The sequence below is a fragment of the Cervus elaphus genome, chromosome 1 (assembly GCF_910594005.1).
Source record: "Cervus elaphus chromosome 1, mCerEla1.1, whole genome shotgun sequence".
Taxonomy (NCBI): domain Eukaryota; kingdom Metazoa; phylum Chordata; class Mammalia; order Artiodactyla; family Cervidae; genus Cervus; species Cervus elaphus.
In genome coordinates, this window is record NC_057815.1 from 68,432,168 (window position 1) to 68,450,349 (window position 18,182).

At 52.0% G+C, this 18,182-nt stretch overlaps 1 protein-coding gene across 4 annotated transcripts in view; it reads right to left on the reverse strand.

Annotated features, from left to right (window-relative positions):
* The window catches only part of GDPD5 (glycerophosphodiester phosphodiesterase domain containing 5), an 86,515-nt gene that overhangs the window by 47,303 nt on the left and 21,030 nt on the right, over positions 1-18,182 (reverse strand). For 2 of the 4 annotated variants that reach the window (XM_043907469.1, XM_043907441.1), the window contains exon 2: positions 16,836-16,917. The exons of 1 other annotated variant lie outside the window; for it this stretch is intronic. The gene's annotated coding sequence lies outside the window, so the exon portion shown is untranslated. Of the gene's footprint in view, positions 1-2,961; positions 2,973-16,835; positions 16,918-18,182 lie in introns of those variants that run through there. One more of the 4 variants, XM_043907459.1, reaches the window with a different exon arrangement.

Consider the following 18,182-nt stretch of genomic DNA (forward strand, 5'->3'; position numbering starts at 1 on the left):
TGGCAGGGAGGGTGAGCAGGGCCTCTCCCGGGACTGAGGGCTCCAGCAGGAAGCTAAGCCCCATGTCGATTCCATCTGGTGGTGACCGTGGGGTCTGCTGCCAACAGTAGTCTCCCAGGCCTCTGGGGACCCAGGGTGGGCAGCAGCAGGGCATCCCTAGGCAGCTCACTGGCTGGGCTGTTTCTCCAACCAACCCACCAAACCCACAGAACAAGTGCCCGGCCACAGAGCTGCAGCTGGAGATAGGGGTGCCGAGCAGATTCCAGGCTCCTCCCCACTGCTCTCCTGTGCTTAGCTTTTGAGGAATGCTCAAAGTCACTATCTTGCCCATTGCCTGGGCCTCATCAGATGGCTTAAACTGAGAGATGTGGGCTGCCACATCTCACTGTGTGGCCCTGGGCAAGTCATTCTATTTCTCTGGGCCTCAGAGAAAGCCCTAGATTCTAATGAAATCAGCAAAGAGGCAGACAGAGGGCAGGAAGGAAGTCTGTCACTGAGGCAGCTGCCAGTGGGGAGGGTCGGGGGCAGGAGGGCCTGGGAAGGAGTCCTGGTGGGCCAGCATACTCCTCCCTACTCCACCGCCATCATGGCCACTCATTCTTTGGGGGAAAAGCTACTGGTGGCTTAGACTGGGGCTCAACAGGAGCCATCAAAGAATCAACCATGCCCTAATTAGGGTCACTATTAATCTCTTTTCACCGTGGTGCCAGGGCCTCCTGTTTACTCAACACTTTGTCCCAGAAGATTTCTGATGGCTCTTCCTCTGGGGGAATTCCCAGCAGGCTGGCTTCACCCCAGATGTGGGTCCTTCTGCCCCTCCTGTAGGGAGTGCTCCCTGCTTCTCTTCCCCGAAGGGCTGGCTTCCTCCGAGCCACAGTGTCTGGAATTATCTGTTCCATACCCAAGGCTCTCTAGCTCATGCAATAAATGTTTCAGAAGCCTCTGCAATGCCGGGACCCAAGAGAGATGCACAGAGATGGTTCCTCCTTTCAAGGCAACAACCTCAGCAGAGCAACAGCAGCTACGATTATAACCACACGCATAGCGCTTTACAGTGTACAATGTCTCCACACACCGTCTCACTGAAGCATGGCCCCAGCTCCACCGGCAAGTGCCAGATCCCCATTTTTACGGATTAGGAAGTTGAGGCTGCTAGAGGATAGAACAGCTTTGCTGAGCTGCATCCTTGGATGAGGCCCTTGCGGGACTGACCTGCATGCTTGGGGCCTAGTGGGCCAGCAGCCCCCTGTCATGGCTATTCATTCTTTGGGGGAAAAGCTTAGGGTAGCTGAATGGGGGCCAAGCTCAGGACCTTGCCCAGGACCCTTGGGTTCTCTTGGCACAGAAGGGACCTCTCCTTGGGTCTCTCCCCAGATCAGGGCTGTGGGCTGGGCTGAACAGTCACCAGGAACAGCCCCCACACTCTCTAACCAGAGTCTTAGAATCACCTCCCCCAAGGCTTGTACAATCACAGAATCCTAGTGCAATCCAACAGGGATCTCAAAACTAGCCCTGGATTTCAGACTATGACAGTCATCAAATGTCAGCACCAGGGAAGACCTGGAGCTATTCCCTCCAGCCTTCCATCCCTGCAGAAATCCCCTATACAGCTGACGGTGGTTCCCCAGCAGACTGGCCTGCATAGGCTTGTACACGCCTCTAGACAGGCCCCTCCCTCCCTGAAGGGCCAAAAGGTTCCTCTTTAAACCAGAACAGAAGGTAGGCCCTCTTAAGAGGGTCAGCCTGCCCCCAGCCACCCCCTCCCCCAGCAGCAGTGACAGGTTCCCCAGGAGCAGGCAGCGTGAGCACAGGACCAGCCTGGGGGCTTGGTAAGGCGAGAGACTTCCCCAGTCTCTCCTCCCTCCCGGGTGGACGCCCCAGTCCCTCCCAGGCGCCCAGTGATTCAGTCACAGGAACCAGGCTGGCTTTTTCCGATGCCTCTCCCTGGGTCTCTGGAAGGAGGGAGCCCTGAACAGGAGGAGGGCAGGCGGAAGCGGAGTCTGGCTAAGACAGGCCCTGAGCAAACTTGTCTCTGCCCGGTTTTTGCTCCCTGAGGGAATGGTGAGCAATGATTTATTTTATTTATTTATGTAAAATAGCAGAGTTATTATACAAACAGGCTTCCGAAGCAGGCCCTGGGGATGGGAGGAGAAGCAAGTCCTGCCATTTTAGGAATCTCTCTCGCTTCCTTCCCCTCACACCTACCTGTCTTGCCTCACCTGCCCCTGCGCCTCCTCACACGACTGTGCTCCAAGTAACACAGCACCTCGCAGTCTCCCCCACTCCCCCAAGCCTTTGCAGGTGCTGGGCCCTCCCTCTCCCGCCCCAAATCCCGTCCATCTTAACAAATGCACCCTGGACAAAGCCTGATCTGATCCCCCCTGCAGAAGCCCACTGCTTCCTCCTTTGTCCTCCCATCACCAGGCAGAGCTCTCGAGACATGATCACAGGCCTCTGTGCACGGTAATTATCTGTTTCCGTGGCTGCCTGGCCTGCCAGGTCGAGAGCCTCCCCAGGTGGAGATTTCTCATCCATCTGGCCCAGCTTTCCTGAAGAGTCTGCAGATGATATCTGTGACCCCGCAGGTGACAGGGACATAAGCTCCCCCAGACCCCCGTCCCTGCTAGAGGAATCACTGCGCAGTGGACCCGTGTTCTTGCACGAGGTCAGCACCGAGGAAGCTCCCGTTTGCACTGGTTAAATGTGCAAACGAAGGAAGGAAGGAAGGACCATATCGGAGCCTCTTAAACCACCCAACCGCAGAGCCACTTCTGAGCCTGCTCCCAATTCTGCCTCTGAATAATAATTAGCCTTTTCCCTATTTACAGAAAAAATTAAGTTACTAAAAAAAGTCTCAAGTATTTTCTCCCACAGTTTTTTCTGAACCCTCTGCTATGCGTTCCAGGTCTAGTACAAGACGACCTCAGACTTAGCACTGAATACTGATTTCCTCACTGCCACCTGCATCTCTCCTCATCACAGTGCTCCAAGAGGAGCAGAAGCTGGGCTACTTCTAGGCAAGTTTGAGAACCTGGGGCCTAAGCTCCTCTTGCCCTCTTTCAGACAGCCAGGTTTCCTTTCTGACCTTGCTCAAATGCTGAGGAGGAAAGCCCTAGGGGTTGGCTGGCCCAGGAAATCCTGATGGTTCATGCTTCTTCCATGATTCAGGCCTCTAATTCCACCATTTACCATTCATTCCTTTGGCGGAAGCTTAACTTTCTCCAGGATTCGTTCTTAAAAATACAAATCTCCCCTGGAAACGGGAATCCATCAAACCTCTAAACTGGAAGTCAAGGAAACTCAGTTTAATGCCTGGCTCTAGAGAGGCAGTAAATCATAAGGGTTAGGAATGTGCGCCCAGAGCCAGCCTGCTGAGTTTGGAACCCAGTTCTACCACTTACTAACTCAGCAGGTTCCTTAATGTCGCTACACCTCAGTCTCCTTATCTGTGAAATGGAGATAATAGCACCAGCCTCATGGGCTGTTGTGTGGATTAAATGAGCTAATACCTATAAGGTGCTTTAGGTAAGTATCTAGTCCACTGGACAGAGCAAGAGATAACTCTACTCAGAGTATTATTATTTTTTTCTTTCTTGCCTGTAAAATGGAATAATAATCCTTATTTCCTCTTTTCCCATGAACTGCAGCTTACCACTCCCGAGAGAGCAAACATCATTCTGGAACCCAGTGGGCTGACTCTGCAGCTTGCCTCCAACTCCTTTCTCCCTGCCTCCTTCCTTTACCTGGAAGAAGGTACAAGCGGCTATGAGCTGGGCTCCTGGGGGAGGGGGGTCTTGTCCATGGAGGTGGTGATGTCACTTCAGTGGGAGAGCTGAGGGGACAAACCCAGTCAGATCACACATAAGTCCAGGCTGCCTCTCCCCTCCCCCAGGCCCTTAGTGGGCCCCCACCCTGCGCCCACCCTGTGCTGGGTATGGGGACCAGGGATGGGCTGCATCCAGTTCCCGTTCTAGGCAGCCGCCGAGTGGGTGGGGGAGCCCACGTGATCTGGTGGTGGGCTGTGAGATCCCACACAAGCACTTCCACACATGCTGCCCACAAACCAGCCCTAACCCAGTACAGCCTGCTCCCTCAACCACTCTTGCCCCCACCAAGACCCACAGAAACACGATCTAAGGCCCAGCCACCCTGGGGTGAAACCTGGGGCTGTGTCTGGCTCCTGGGAGGCAGAGGCCTGTTCGTGCTGCCCAGAGACCTGCTTCTTTGGAGGGAGACGCCAAACCAGCTGTTCTAAAGCAGCCGCTGAGGGAGGGCGGGGTGGGCTGGAGGCGGGATCTGGGGCACCGCAATTATGCGGCTGACTTCTGACTCACGTACCGCTTCCCCGCTTCCCCCGTCACCAGCTCCTTCAGCCCTCCTGCCCAGGAACCGGGAGGGGAGATGACTTGGTACTGAGAGGCCATGCAGAGAGGAGAAGGAGTGCCGGGTCAGCACTGGGGGCTTCAGGGGATGCTGCCACACTGCCCAGCAGGGGACACTGAGGCCGGCGGGGCCAGAGGTCTGCCTATGTCACCCCAAGAGTCCGAGCCAGAGCCAGGGCGGGACCCAGGGCAAGGGCGACTCAGGCTGGTGTCCAGCCCAATACCATGCTGACATGAGGGCACTCAAGGAAAGATTAAAAGAAGTAAAAGGACCTTCTCCAACCTTCTCCAAGCCACATACCAGCTAGAAGCACTACCAAGACTCAGCCTTGGACGGGCGCGGGGACAGAACTGGGCTCATAGACAGCTTTGAAATGACATCCAGCTACTGAGAGATGGACTCCTGGGGTGCCCCCAGTCCTGCCTCCACTTCCAGCCCCCAGGTTTCTCAAAGAGCCCTGAATGCACTGCAATTTACAGTTTATAAAACACTTATTTTCTTCATCTCTCACAATGATCCTAAGGCCTAAGTGACAGAGGGATATAAATAGAGCAAGGCTTCTCAAACAAATCACCTAGGGATCTTGTTGAAAGGCAGTCCAACTCAGTAGGTCTAGGCTGGGGGCTGAGATTCTACTCCTTTTTTTTTTTTTTTAAATAAGCTCTTAGGTGATGCTGATGCCGCAAGTCCAGGGACCACAATTTAAGTAGCAAGAACATAGTTGTTAACAGTACACATGCTGGGGTCAGAGTCCTTAAGTTAAAATCTTGGCTGTTTCTGTGTGACCTTGGGCAAGTTACTTAACCTCTCTGGACTTCCACCTCCTTATGTATAAAACAATAATCATCATAATAAAACCTACCCCATAGGGTTGATGTGAGGATTAAATTATGTAAATTGCTTAAAGTGATGATTATCATTTCAAATTTTAAAATGGAGGCTCTGAGAGATGGACACACTCAGCAAAGTGGTGGAGGCAGGATTCAAACCTGTATCTCTTAAATACAAATCCTGCAATAACAATTTGCCACAACATGTCACAGCCAGCAAGCCCTCCACCATCAGACAGACGTGGATATTGAAGCCTGGAGAGCAGCCAGGAATTGACAAGGTCACCAGAAAGTTGGTTCAGAAATTCAAGTCCATGACCCCCGACCTACTGCTCTTTCCATCACACCTCACTGGCCTGCAAGGCAGAGAAAGTATCCCAAGTTCCCCCTGTGGGGGTCCCAGCTCCACAGAGACGCTGCATGCGGAGGCTGGCCTCATACCCACTGAAGCCTGAGTTGTCCCACACTCTCAGAGCCCTGCCTGCCAGGCTGGACGAGGATGGTCTAGCATCCCCCTTCCATCACCCACCTTCTACATCCATTCTGTGGCTCAGGGTCACCCAGCCCAGGGAGCAGGCAAGGGAGGGGGCAGGCCAGGCCCATCTCCACCCCCACCTTGGCTTCCCAGCACGGGGCCAGCGGGAGCCTGTGAGTCACTTGAAGGAAGTGCCTGGCCCCAAACAGGAAGTGGCTCTTCTAGCAGAACCCTCATCCCCCAACAGGAGCTCCCCGGGGCAGGTGGTGATGAAGGAAGACTCTCCCCAGGCAGACCCTGATGAAGGAAGGGAAGCTGACTGGGACAAAGCAACACCTATTCAGATCTTACCTGAAACTCAAATGCAGACACTCAATGTCTGCACTGGGAAACCCGAGTCAGAGATCTTCTCTGCTGTGTGATCTTAGGTACACCAGTATGCCTCTCTGAGGCTCAATTCCCTCACCTGGAGGATCACTATGGATCACCTGGAAGACCGCTATGGCCTGATATTCTACAATGAAATGAAGGATCAGAGGATGTGAATATAGGTTTTAAATAAATGAAGAAAAGCTTATATGAAAGAGATGAAATAGTGGATGCCAATACCGAGATTTAAGCTCCAGTTGTAGTGTAAGCACTGTCATTTATCTATCGTTAGCACAGGGCAGAGATCTCATTGGCAAGAAGACGTCCCCTGTATCACCCTTAGGCGCAAGGAAGAAGGGTCATTGCCTTGAGCCTCACACATCACAAACACTTGCTTACAAATATATTACAGAACATACAGGAGCTTCTGTCACACAACATCCATGGGACCACAAGCCTAATCTGCTCTCCTAACACTGCTCAGGCCCCAGAGAAACTCTTCATTCCTTGGGTTTGAAGAACAAAAGGTGACTCTGTCCAGATGAAGGTCTGAAGGATGCACAGTTGCTGACAGGGTTGACAGTAGGATAGAGGGTGGGAAGGGAAGGGAAACAGGATGCTCCTGGGAGGAGGAAGGGGACTATGTGGCAAGAATGCTTGTGGGGGGGCAAATTAAACTTGTCCAATCCTTTCAGAGAGCAGCAACTTCTTACATAACAAAATATCCATTTCCCAGTAATGCTGAGCATCCTCTTTTTTTTTTTTTTTGGCCTGTCTCCCTGTTGCAATTTGTGGTTCTAAAAGTATTCATGAATTAGTGTGGTATTCACAATAAATGCACATGGCAGCTGAGAAACATCTTACAGTATTTAACAATTCATATTACTCAGATTAATGCAACATGAAATGTGATACTAATTCTTTACAACTAGATGGACATTAAACACAAAAATGAATAGTTTCATTACAAATGAATAGTTCCATTTTTCTAAAATTTTCAAAACTTTGAATTAATTACTATATCACATATATTTAAATAATTATATTTTAAAATTAGATATTATGATGCATATAGTTTTAATTTCTTAGATAATTTCAAGGAATAAAATAATTTTTGAAAACATAAATTTTTCTTTCTTTACATTTAATTTACATTTTTGATGAAAATTATTCAAATTCTATATACTTTAAATATAACTGCATTTTATTTTTGATCCTTTAGATTACTACCATCAATACACAATTTTCAAATAACGTGAAAATCTTGATTATAACAATTATAGTGATCTTGCTAACATGAAGACAACAAAATATATTTTATGAAATAAATAACATATGAAATATGTCTTATTACTCATCCAAATTTCTACCAGCCTACCAACAAAACACCCGGATGTGTAAGAATAACTGTCCTCCTTGAAATTTGGTTCCTTTCAGTCACATAAAACTATAACTTTACAAAGCGGGACAAAGAAACTACCTTACTTAATAGTTTCTTGGTTTGTTCTGTAACCTCCCGATATATGACAGAGACTGTATGGCCTCCATTTGTACTTTTGTCCTGGGCCCTGCAAAGTCTAGACCAGACCTATCTGTTGACTCCCTGCCCACCAGCTCACATCTGTGGGGCTCAGGCCACCTCAGCTGGGTGGCAAAGTCAGCCTTGTCCTTCTAAGTCTGCCTTTTAGAAAGTGCTCCTCACATGAAAGGTCCCCATGCTTAGATGTGGGCCTTATTTCTGGAGCTGACTCATACACCCTCAAGGGCCGAGGCCATGACTTGAGGGCCATTTCCCACAGACCCAGTACTCCTTAAAGTCCCTTACATTCCAGCCCCATCTGCAAAGGGACCCGGGTGGGAGGGCCCAGCCGCTGCTGGCTCACCAGGCTGGTAGTGCCCACTGGCTCAGACTGAGGGAATGACCCGTGGACCCCACAGCTGGTTTTCTCCTTCTCTGGACCCTCACTCACCTCAGCTTACTTCTACCCATGACCCCCTCCTGTCCCCTCACTCTGGGCCTACTGGTCACAGTGACCCACTCTGGGCTAAAGCCACCAGTATGCACCCTCAGCCCCCTGACATCTGAGCTGACAACTCTCCCTGCTCCCTGCCTTCCATCTTCCCAGTATCTTTCATGAAGAGCTTCCAGAAGTCAGGACCTGGGTTGTAAAGGGGGGAAGGTTGAGGAACATGCGGGAGAGTGAAAGTTGGGAGACCTGGGCGCTGGGTGTGGCCTGGCCACTGAAAGGCAGGTCGGCCTCATCTCTAAGCTCAGGGTCTTCATTTGTCAGATGGGGATGCCACAGCTCAGCCCAGATGGCCTCGTGGGATTTAGGAGAGAACCCAGTGAGCAGGACCTGATGGGGCTTTGTAAACTGCAAACTACTGAACCATGCGACGGGGCCTCGTTCTTCTCCTGTGTTTCCTGGCGCATGTGGAGTCCCTCTATGAAGACACTGTCCACCATTTATGGAGGGCTGGCCACAGCTTTGTATGAGGCCGACATTCCTTGTCTGTCTTCTCACTTACCACTCTTAACCTCGCATTACAGCACATTCTACAGATGCCAAAGCAGAGGCTCAAGAGGGTTTAGGTCTCATGCTCAGGGGCACAGTTAAGCAAGCAGCAGAGCCAGGATTCATAGTTTATCTGACTCCCAAGCGTCTAGACAACACAAATCCAGTCACCAACACATATTTCCTGAGCTCTCTGGTGTGCCCCAGGAGGCCTGGGCCATAGGGCCAGGGGGGCCTTGGCGGTGCATCAAAGCCACCCCCCAGCCTAGCCTAGGCAGAATAAGTAGACTTGTTTCCCCTGCACCCACCAGTCGTCAGCCGCTCCTGCCTGCTCCTGGGACCAGGTGCTTCAGACCACCTCCTCCTCTGGGGCCTCCACCCTATGTCCACCTTCACCCCTCAGGTCTGCAGGTCCCCCAAGCTTCAGGATGGGGGCACAGCTTTGCAGCAGACTAGACATTAAGCCCGTGAAATCAGGATCCTGCCCATCTGAGCATGGAACCTCTTACATAATAGGTGGGACAAGGGGCTAGTTGACTAAACAGCAGTGACTGACCACTCTGATGCCTGGCTCAGTTCATCCTGGCCACTGGGAGGTTAGCTCAGTTTCCGATCAGACTGGAGCTGGTAGGGACCACAGCAGAGCTGGTCAAGGTGCTCAGATAAGCAGGCATGGGAGGCTGGGGGGAGTGGATCCTGGCCTTCTCACCTTCACCTTTTTGTGTTATAAGCAGAAGCAAATCACTCCACCTCTCGCGGTATGAATCAAGCAGGGATTAACCATGCTGAAACCATCTGCTTTTAGGTGGGCGTGAATAAAACTTTGGTGAGAAACAGGGGGCACTGCAGCTCAGAGAGGGCAGGTGACTTGTCCAAGGTCACACAGCAGGTGGTGACCTTCTGTTAAAAAGGGGGTGCAGAGTGGGTGCTCCAGGGTCACGTGGTCAGCAGCCAGCAGGATCTTCTGAGAGCTACCCCGTGCCTCTCTTCTGCCCCCAGCCCCAGGCGCAGTCCCTGTCCCTCAGCACCCAGAGGTAGATCCCTGAGTGCCCCAGCCCCCAGGACTCTCCCTGACACAGTCTAGAGTCAGACTAGAATCCAGACCTGTCATGCTCTGTGGGGTTAGACCCCCAGAGGCCAGAGTGGAGAGGCCAGCTCAGGGTGACATCACTTGGGCTATCACAGGTGCAGGAGAACGATTGGGACAAGTCCCATCAGGGCTGACCCAGGCTGACATCACCAGTTAAAGCCATCAAAGTCAGAGTCCTGGATGCATCACTTCTGTTTATTTGTTCCTGGGATATGCTGACCCACACGAGTTCCATGAGCCATCCCTGAGCACCTTCTATGGAAAAAGTCCAGTAGACACAGCAGAGTGGGTGGGCTGGGCTGGGAAGAAAAGCCAAATTCAATTCAGGCAGGGGATGGGCCCCTTGGCCTCAACTTCCTCCCCGGTGTGCAGGTCTCCACAGCCCTGTGCAATCTCCGGGTCGTCCCCAGTCCTTGCTGCAGTGCAGGTGGGGCTGGAGGTGGGGGTGGCACAGGGGCAGACTTTTCTGGAAAGGGCGACATCAGGGCATCAGACCAGCCCTGGCAGGGCTGGAGCCACTGCCTGAAGTCAAGCAGTCAGGGAGAGTCCTGGGGGCTGGGGCACTCTGAGGGATCTACCTCTGGGTGCTGAGGGACAGGGACTGCGCCTGGGGCTGGGGGCAGAAGAGAGGCACAGGGCAGCTCTCAGGAGATCCTGCTGGCTGCTGACCACGTGACCCTGGAGCACCCTGCACCTCCTTTCTAACAGGTGGGAAGAGCTGATACTTAACAGTGCTTCCCCAGAACCAGGCTGTGCCTGGAGAACTCTGTCTCCGCTGTCCCCACTCTCATCCCCTGAGACCCCTTCACCATCCTGGGTCTCTGTTCCTTCCGAGAGCCAACACCCGTGGAGGCGTGCGGGTGTGCTGCCATCAGATCTGCCTAAATCCCCTCTCTTGTGGGCAGAGCAGCCCCTCAGGGTTCCTTTACCAGGGACCCCCCCCCCCACCAGGCGAGGTCTAAGTTCTGCAGCAACCTCGCCCCTGGCAGCCAGCTCTGGGGACTCAGCCAAGTTCCCCTCCCCAGGGGCTTGGCTTGAAGTCATACTTATGCTTCTCCTTCTGTTTCTGGTTCCACTTTTCTTACTCTCTTAGTAATTCCCAATCCTTTCCTCATCCCCCAGAAAACTTCCTAGTAAATCAGTTTCACATGGATTCTTGTCTCAGGGTCTGCTGCTAGATTCCCCAACCCCAGACAGTTATGAGGTAGGTGCCATTAATTTTCCCATTTCAGAAATGAGGCTATGTGGCTCAGAGACTGTCAAAGACCCCCAGGTGGCAGGAAGCAGAACACAGGCTTGAATTGAGCTCAGCCCCCTGCAAAGCCTGAGCACTGACCTCTCCTATCCACCATCAGTACCATCTGAGTTTATTTACATCCCTCCTGGCCATCTGAGCTAATCTTTCCTTTTTTTTTTTTTTACTGGAAGGAAAGCAGGAGAATATGAAGATGATCCAAGGGGGATGACTAAGTCCTTAGATTCTTCTCATTGGCACAGATCCTGTTTTGGTCAATCCTTGTGAATCAGGGCGGGTCTGACATTCTGGGAATGCAGGGAGACTTCAAACCAACTTCATGAAAACAAGTTGTAAAAATACTGGCCGCCACTCAAAGCGGCCTGCTGATGAACTTGGCTCCACAGAGAAGGGCTGAACAAGTTCACGAGAAGGGAGCACACAGCAGGAAAGACTTAGGTTAGACCCAGAGGAAGGACTTCCCAGTAATTGGGAGGTGGTCCAGGGATGGGGTTGGTCATGGACCCTCGGAAGCAGGCGAATCAATTTCCTGACCTTCCCAGGCCTTGCTGGTTTGAAGCATCTATGAAGTCACTTGGGGCGCAATGAAGACAAAACAATGGGAAGCCAACCCCACACAGTCCTAAGCTTCAACCATTGACCTGGGTCCTGGTTTACCAGGATGTTCTGAGTTTGTGGGGTTTCTGCCTCCTAGGAGGTCAAAAGTATCCACAGGGGACTTCCCTGGTTGTCCAGCGGTTAGGACTGTGCTGGTGGAGGGCCCGGCTTCAACCCCTAGTCGGGGAGCTAAGATCCCATATGCTGCACAATGAGGCCAAAAAAAAAGTATCTGCAGGTAAGGAACCCCAATCCTCCCCACACCCAGTGTGGACGGAGGCCCTGAGGCTGGCTGAACCCAGAGCGGCACCGAGGACTACCACCTGGCCAACTCCTCTGCCCCTGCTGTCTGCAGTGAGCCCTCCGGGGAGAAACACCTCCTCCAGGAGCCTCCCAGTACTGCAGAGGACCATGGCAGGTGTTTATAGATGCCATCTCCAGCTCCTCCTCCCCACTGGCTCCTGCCAAGTGGCAATAAACAGGCCTGAGTCTCACCAGTTTGTCTCCTCCACCCCTTTCCAATCACACTCCTTTCTTTCCTTCTTTCTCATCCAAATGTCTGAAAGACTTGTCAACACTCACGTCATCACTTCCTCTCTCCCATCTGTTGCTAAACCCACCACCCTCTGCTCCCACCGAGTCCATCAATACCCTCCACGTGAGGAAGCCTCCTGGACAGTTCAGTCCTCCCCGACACCATGGCCCCCGCCTTCCTTGTGGAAATGTCCTCCTTCTCTGGCTTCCCGGACACCAGTTCCCCTGGTTTCTGCCCTCCCACTCTGGCTGGCCCCCAGCCCCTTAGCTGGCTCCTCTCTCTGGCCAGGTCAGCCCTTTTCTCCTCCCTTGCCCTTTACACTCTCGAGGGCAATACCACCTACTCCCGCGGCTTCAGACACCCCATTCCTGCCCAGGCCAAATGCCAGGCTCAAGTATCCAATGACCTTCTGGTCATCTTGTCCTGGACATCCCATGGGAACCTCACACCCACAGCAGCCAAATGGGAACTTGTCATGTTCCCCTGAACTAGGGAGGAATGCATCAGCCTCCCACTTTCTCCCAACTCAAGGCGTCTCCTTCTTCCCAGTCTTCCAGCCTGGGAAGATGAGATTCACCCTCCCCACCTCCCCCATCCTCACACCCCCAAACCCCACCCCACACCAAGTCCTGCTGTGCTCTCCAACCCCTCCCCTCATCTCCCACCTAACATCCCTCACATCTCCCTCTGCTCAGCTTCCTCCTGCAGGAAGCCTTCCGTGACTCTCCGGACAAGACTCGAGTTGGCCTCCTGCTTCCATATGCCCAGTACAGCCCTCAGCCAAGCAGCCATGCTGGCACTGACCCACATCTAAAGGCCCAGACTGGTTCCAGAAGTGCAGGGCCAGGGCCTGGCCCAACTCTGGGTCCTGGCACCAGGCCGAGCTCAGCATAGAGGGGCTTCAGGAGAGGTTTCCCAAATCTGGGGATCGTCTCTCTGCTGAAAGACCACTGGTGAGCTCTGGATCTCCCCACAGCCCCCCTGAGACAAGGGCTATCTCTTTGCTCTGCCCCTCTTCAGGACTTAAATCACACGAACACTTAGTCCCCTTTTTTCTTGTTCAGTCACTAAGTCATGTCGAACTCTTTGTGACCCCATGAACTGTAGCATGCCAGGCTTCCTTGTCCTTCACCATCTCCTGGAGTTTGCTCAAACTCATGTCCAGTGAGTCAGCGATGCCATCCAACCGTCTCATCCTCTGTTATCCCCTTCTCCTGCCCTCAATCTTTCCCAGCATCAGAGTCTTCCAATGAGTCAGTTCTTCACATCAGATGGCCAAAGTATTGGAGCTTCAGCATCAGTTCTTCCAATGAATATTCAGGGTTGATTTCCTTTAGGATTGACTGGTTTGATCTCCTTGTCCCCTTTTAGAGGCTTTCTAACCCATCTGCTTTTACAAGGAGCTGTCACATGGGGTCTGCAAATGCATACACGTAGACATACAAAAACATACCAAGTGTGCATTCCCAGGCAAACACTCATGGTACTCGGCACCAGCACACGGGCTAGAACAGGTATGTGCAAATCACAGACAGGCCCCATAGACACAGCTTCCTGGAAGCAGCATGGACTAGGACTGCTGTCTCCTTTGGAGTACCAGCCTCCCTGGGCATCATGGGCTCCAGGAGTCAAGGTTGGCTTGGCGAGGGCTTAGGGCTGGATCTCACGGCTGGAGTGCAGGGACTTGGGGAATGCCAGACCCCAGAGAGCCACTGTTTGCCTCAGTTCTTCCTTCTCTTTCAGTTTCCACAAACTCTTCCTCCAGGAAGCCCTCCCTTATCACATCCTTCCTCTCAGTGCTAGGGGGAGGAGGCTGCCCCCCAGAGGGGACAGCACCCCAATCTTCTCCTTGGACACTTTCTCATATACAGGGGAGGGCTGCACAGCCCAGTCACAGCTCAGAGCTTTCAGGATCAAGGTCCCCTCCTTTTTTAGCCTTAGCCCTGCCATGCCTCCAAATCTCAGCTCAAACGTCCCATCTGAGTAACCCCTGGCAGCTTCCTTTCCAGGTGCAGCCCCAGCATCAGAGAGATAAGAAGTCAGCATAGGGGGCTCATCTAATCCTCAGGACAACCCAGCTGAGGCCAGTGTTCTCACACTTTTTTTACAGATGAGAAAACCACAGCTCAGAGAGACGAGGTGACACAGGGCCACGCGGCTGCTAAGACTTTCTTTTCTTTCCCTGAAATCATATTCCCAGCCATGACCTCCCTCAGGGGGGATGCACTGGCCTCAGAGGCAGACGGGAGTGGTGAGTGGAGGACCTGGCAGGAAGGAGCCCCCAGGACCACCGAATGTGGCCACAGCCACATGGAGGGCCAGCGTGGGTTCCTCCATTCACTTGCTATGGGATGTGGAGCAAATCAGCAGGGCTCAGTTCCCCACCTGTGACGTGAGCGGGGCTGGGGACCACGACACTCAGCGTCAGTTCCATTTGGGCCCAGCAATGTGGCAGAGGAGGAAGGGGAGACAACGAGGGGTGCAGGGGCTGTTCTCCTTGAGGGTGTGGGGACAGAGGAGGTGGCCACCGGATATTCTCTGGCCCCGCCAGCTGCCAGGCTCCTTCAGAACCCTCCTCCCAGGTAATCTCCTCCCAGAGGGTGGCAACCTTCTACCTTACTCTGCAGGATAGCCAATCTAAGCAGAGAATAAATGGCAAAGTATCCAATATACTGGGCTTCCCAGGTGGCTCAGGGGTAAAAATTCACCTGCCAATGCAAGAGACGCAGGAAACATGGGTTCAATCCCTGGGTTGGGAAGATCTCCTGGAGAAGAAAATGGCAACCCCCTCCAGTATTCTTGCCTCGAGAATCCCATGGACAGACGAGCCTGGCGGGCTACAGTCCATGGGGTTGTAAAGAGTCGGACACGACTGAGCAACTGAGCACGCATGTACACACACATCCAATATATTGGAAGGGGTGGGAAAGCAAGCCGGGTGGGTGTGCACAGCACATGCAAAGCTGATGCAAACACCCCAGGCAAACACCTGGGTATGAGTCCCCTCATTCCTGTCCTCTCTCCCTACACCCCCGCCTCAGTCCTGCTGATGCCCACTCAGAAGCAACTCCTCCAGGGGGCACTCCAGCCCCTCATACTTCACCCAAGGGTTCCCTGAGACCCATAGCATCAAAAAAACCTTTTATGTTGGATGGGCCAAATGGCAAAACCCAAATGAACTTTTTGGCCAACCCAATAGTGAGCTCTTCTCAACTCGGCCTCAATTCACCATCCTGGTCTCCCACATGTGGGAGCCCCAGCCAAGTGAGGCTAAGTCCCTGCCCCAGGGACTCCACTCTCCAGGTCCACACCTTTACACAGCCAGTTCCCTCTGCATGGAATGCCTTCCCACCAGCCTCGGCTTGTTGAAGTCCTATAGATCCCTCAGTACCTAAATGAGAAATGCTGCCAGTTAGCAGTAGGAGTCAGGTCTTAAAGTCAGCATATCATGAGTAATTGCATCTGGTCAAAATCACCCTTGACTATGTATAGCTACCATTTGTTTACAATGCCTAGGCTTTGTTCTAGATATTTCCTGTGTTTGGATTCATCTTACTCTTACACTTCTGGCAGACTGTATTTCCAAAGCCATTGGCACTAATAACTCCCAGCCCACACACTCTCCTTATAACTCTGACACTCTTGCCATAGAGAGGTGGGGTCTATGTTATTACCCCTGACTTGCCTCTGGGAGGGCTAGGACTGATGGCTAAAGTGACACTACAAGATTTCCAAGGCCAGGTCATCAAATGGGATGCATACTGTGGGGAAGCACAGATGAGTTCAGAGAGAAACAAAAGCCCAGAAACCACATGGGTAACCTTGAGCCAGAACTGCTCAGCAGAGCCCATCTTAAATCCTGAGCTACAGAAACTGTGCAGTAATAAAGTGATTGTTCTTACATAAAGTCACTATGTTTGGGGGTGATTTGTAATATAACAGTAGTAACTAGAACATCATTATCTCCTCTTTACAGAAGAAGAATCTGAGATACAGAGAGGTTAAGCAACTTGCCCAAGGTCACAAAGCTAGTAAGCAGCAGACCAGGATTTGAACCCAGGGAGTTTAGCCTGAGCCCACACTATTCGCTGCCATGCCATACTAAGGGCCTGCAAGGTCCGACTGGTCTCCAGGCTCAAGCAGGCCTCAGGGAGTGGTTGTGGAATAAACGACCGAGAGAAGGGATGAGAAAAGAATAGCTGAGTGAGTGGGAATGAAAGCAGAGTAAGCTCCCAGGTGCAAGGCAAGGCCCTTAGATAAGCCCAAGCCATGCAAATGAGTCGGACATGACCCCCTCCTCACCTGGAGAAGGCGGTGATGAGGGAAGCCTGGCAGATGCCACCCATCTCTGCCCTTCGTGGATGAGCCTGAGATGCCTGCCTCCCTGCTCCCCACCTCCCTCAGCCCTGCACGCTGCAGGATCAATCCTGGAGAGCCAGTACCTCCTAAGAATAAGACCTGTGGATCCTGGAGCCTGCAATGGGAAGGTGCCAGGCTGGGAGGCAGGAGACCTTAGTCTTATCCTGGCATGGCCAAGGCCTAGCTGTGTGAACTTGGACAAGTCCCTGAACTTCTCTGGTCCCAGGTGCTCTCCAATGACACGCCAATGTTGTTGTTGTTGTTTTTTAAACTTGTTATTTTGTCTTGGGGTATAGCCAATTAACAATGTTCTGATAGTTTCAGGTGAATAGCAAAGGGACTCAGCCATACCTATACATGTATCCATTCTCCCCCAAACTCCCCTCCCATCCGGGCCATCTCCAGTGACAATGTTCTAAGACTCACCAGATGCTGAGCTGGTCTGGTGGATGGGGGTTGAGGTGAACTTCAGTATGTGGGTCCTACAGACCCCCAAAGGGATCTGTGCCTAGGAGGAAAGCAGATAACAAGAATGAATCCCCCCTACCACTCACTGGTGGCTCTCCGTGTGCTGGGGCATTTTCTCGTGCACCATTTCTAATCCTTGCAGCAATTTAATCCGGCACAGTATCAAGTGACACAATAGCAATAGCAGACCTACCACTCAACTGGCGCTGGAAACCAGGAATCCAACCCAGGCGCATTCAACCTCAAAACTCCTGCTCTTTCCACAGCAGCAAGAGACAGGAGCAACCTAAAGATCTATTGACGAACAAATCGGTAAGCAAAATGTGGTATATACATACCATGGAATGTTATTTGACCTTAAAAAGGAAGAAAATCTTATCACATGCTGAACCATGGGGACATTATGCCAAGTGAAATAAGCCAATCACAACAAGACAAACACTGCATGATTCCACTTATATGAGGTATTTACAGGAATCAAATTCATAGAAACAGAAAGGAGAATGGTGGTTGCCAAGGGCTGGTGGGAGGATGAGGAGTTATTATTTAGTGGGTATAGAGTCTCAGGTGTTTGAGATGAAAACATTCTAGAGACCTGCTGTGCAACATGTGAATACAGTTAAGACTATCAACGGTATTCTTAAAAATGATTAAGATAGTATATTGTATGTTACATGTTTTTTTGAACCACAATCCCACTCTTAGGGAGATTAGGAGAGGTTTTAGAGGGGAGAGTCCAGGCAGGCTTCACGGAAGAGGGGACTTTTGAGTTGGGCAGGGTCGGCGCAAGCATAGATGAGTCTGGGGCATACAGACAAAGGCTTGGGGCCTTTGGCCCTTGCCTTCCTGACTCTCAGGATCCAGCCAACTCCATCCCCAAGCCCACTCCGATCTCCACACAGATGCAGCACCCCACAGGGGAACAAGTGTTAGCCTGGACTGAAGAAAAAACTTCTTGAACACCTACTATATGTTCCCAGGCCCACTTACTTCATGACCTCAGGTCATCCCTGTTCTTCAGGGGCCTCAGTTCTCCCATCTATACAATCAGAAGGTTACCCAGAATTCCTTCTAATTCTTACTGAAATAATTTGTGAGAGGGAGGGGAGGTGGGAGGTACCAATGACCTGCCAAGAAGGGCACCAGGACACTCCTGGTCAAAAGAGCAAGAATCAGAAGCTGCAGCTTTGGAACTTCCCTGGTGGTCCAGTGGCTAAGACTCCAAGCTCCCAATGCAGGGGGCCCGGGTTCAATTCCTGGTCAGGGAACTAGATCCAACATGCCGCAACTAAGACTTGGTATAGT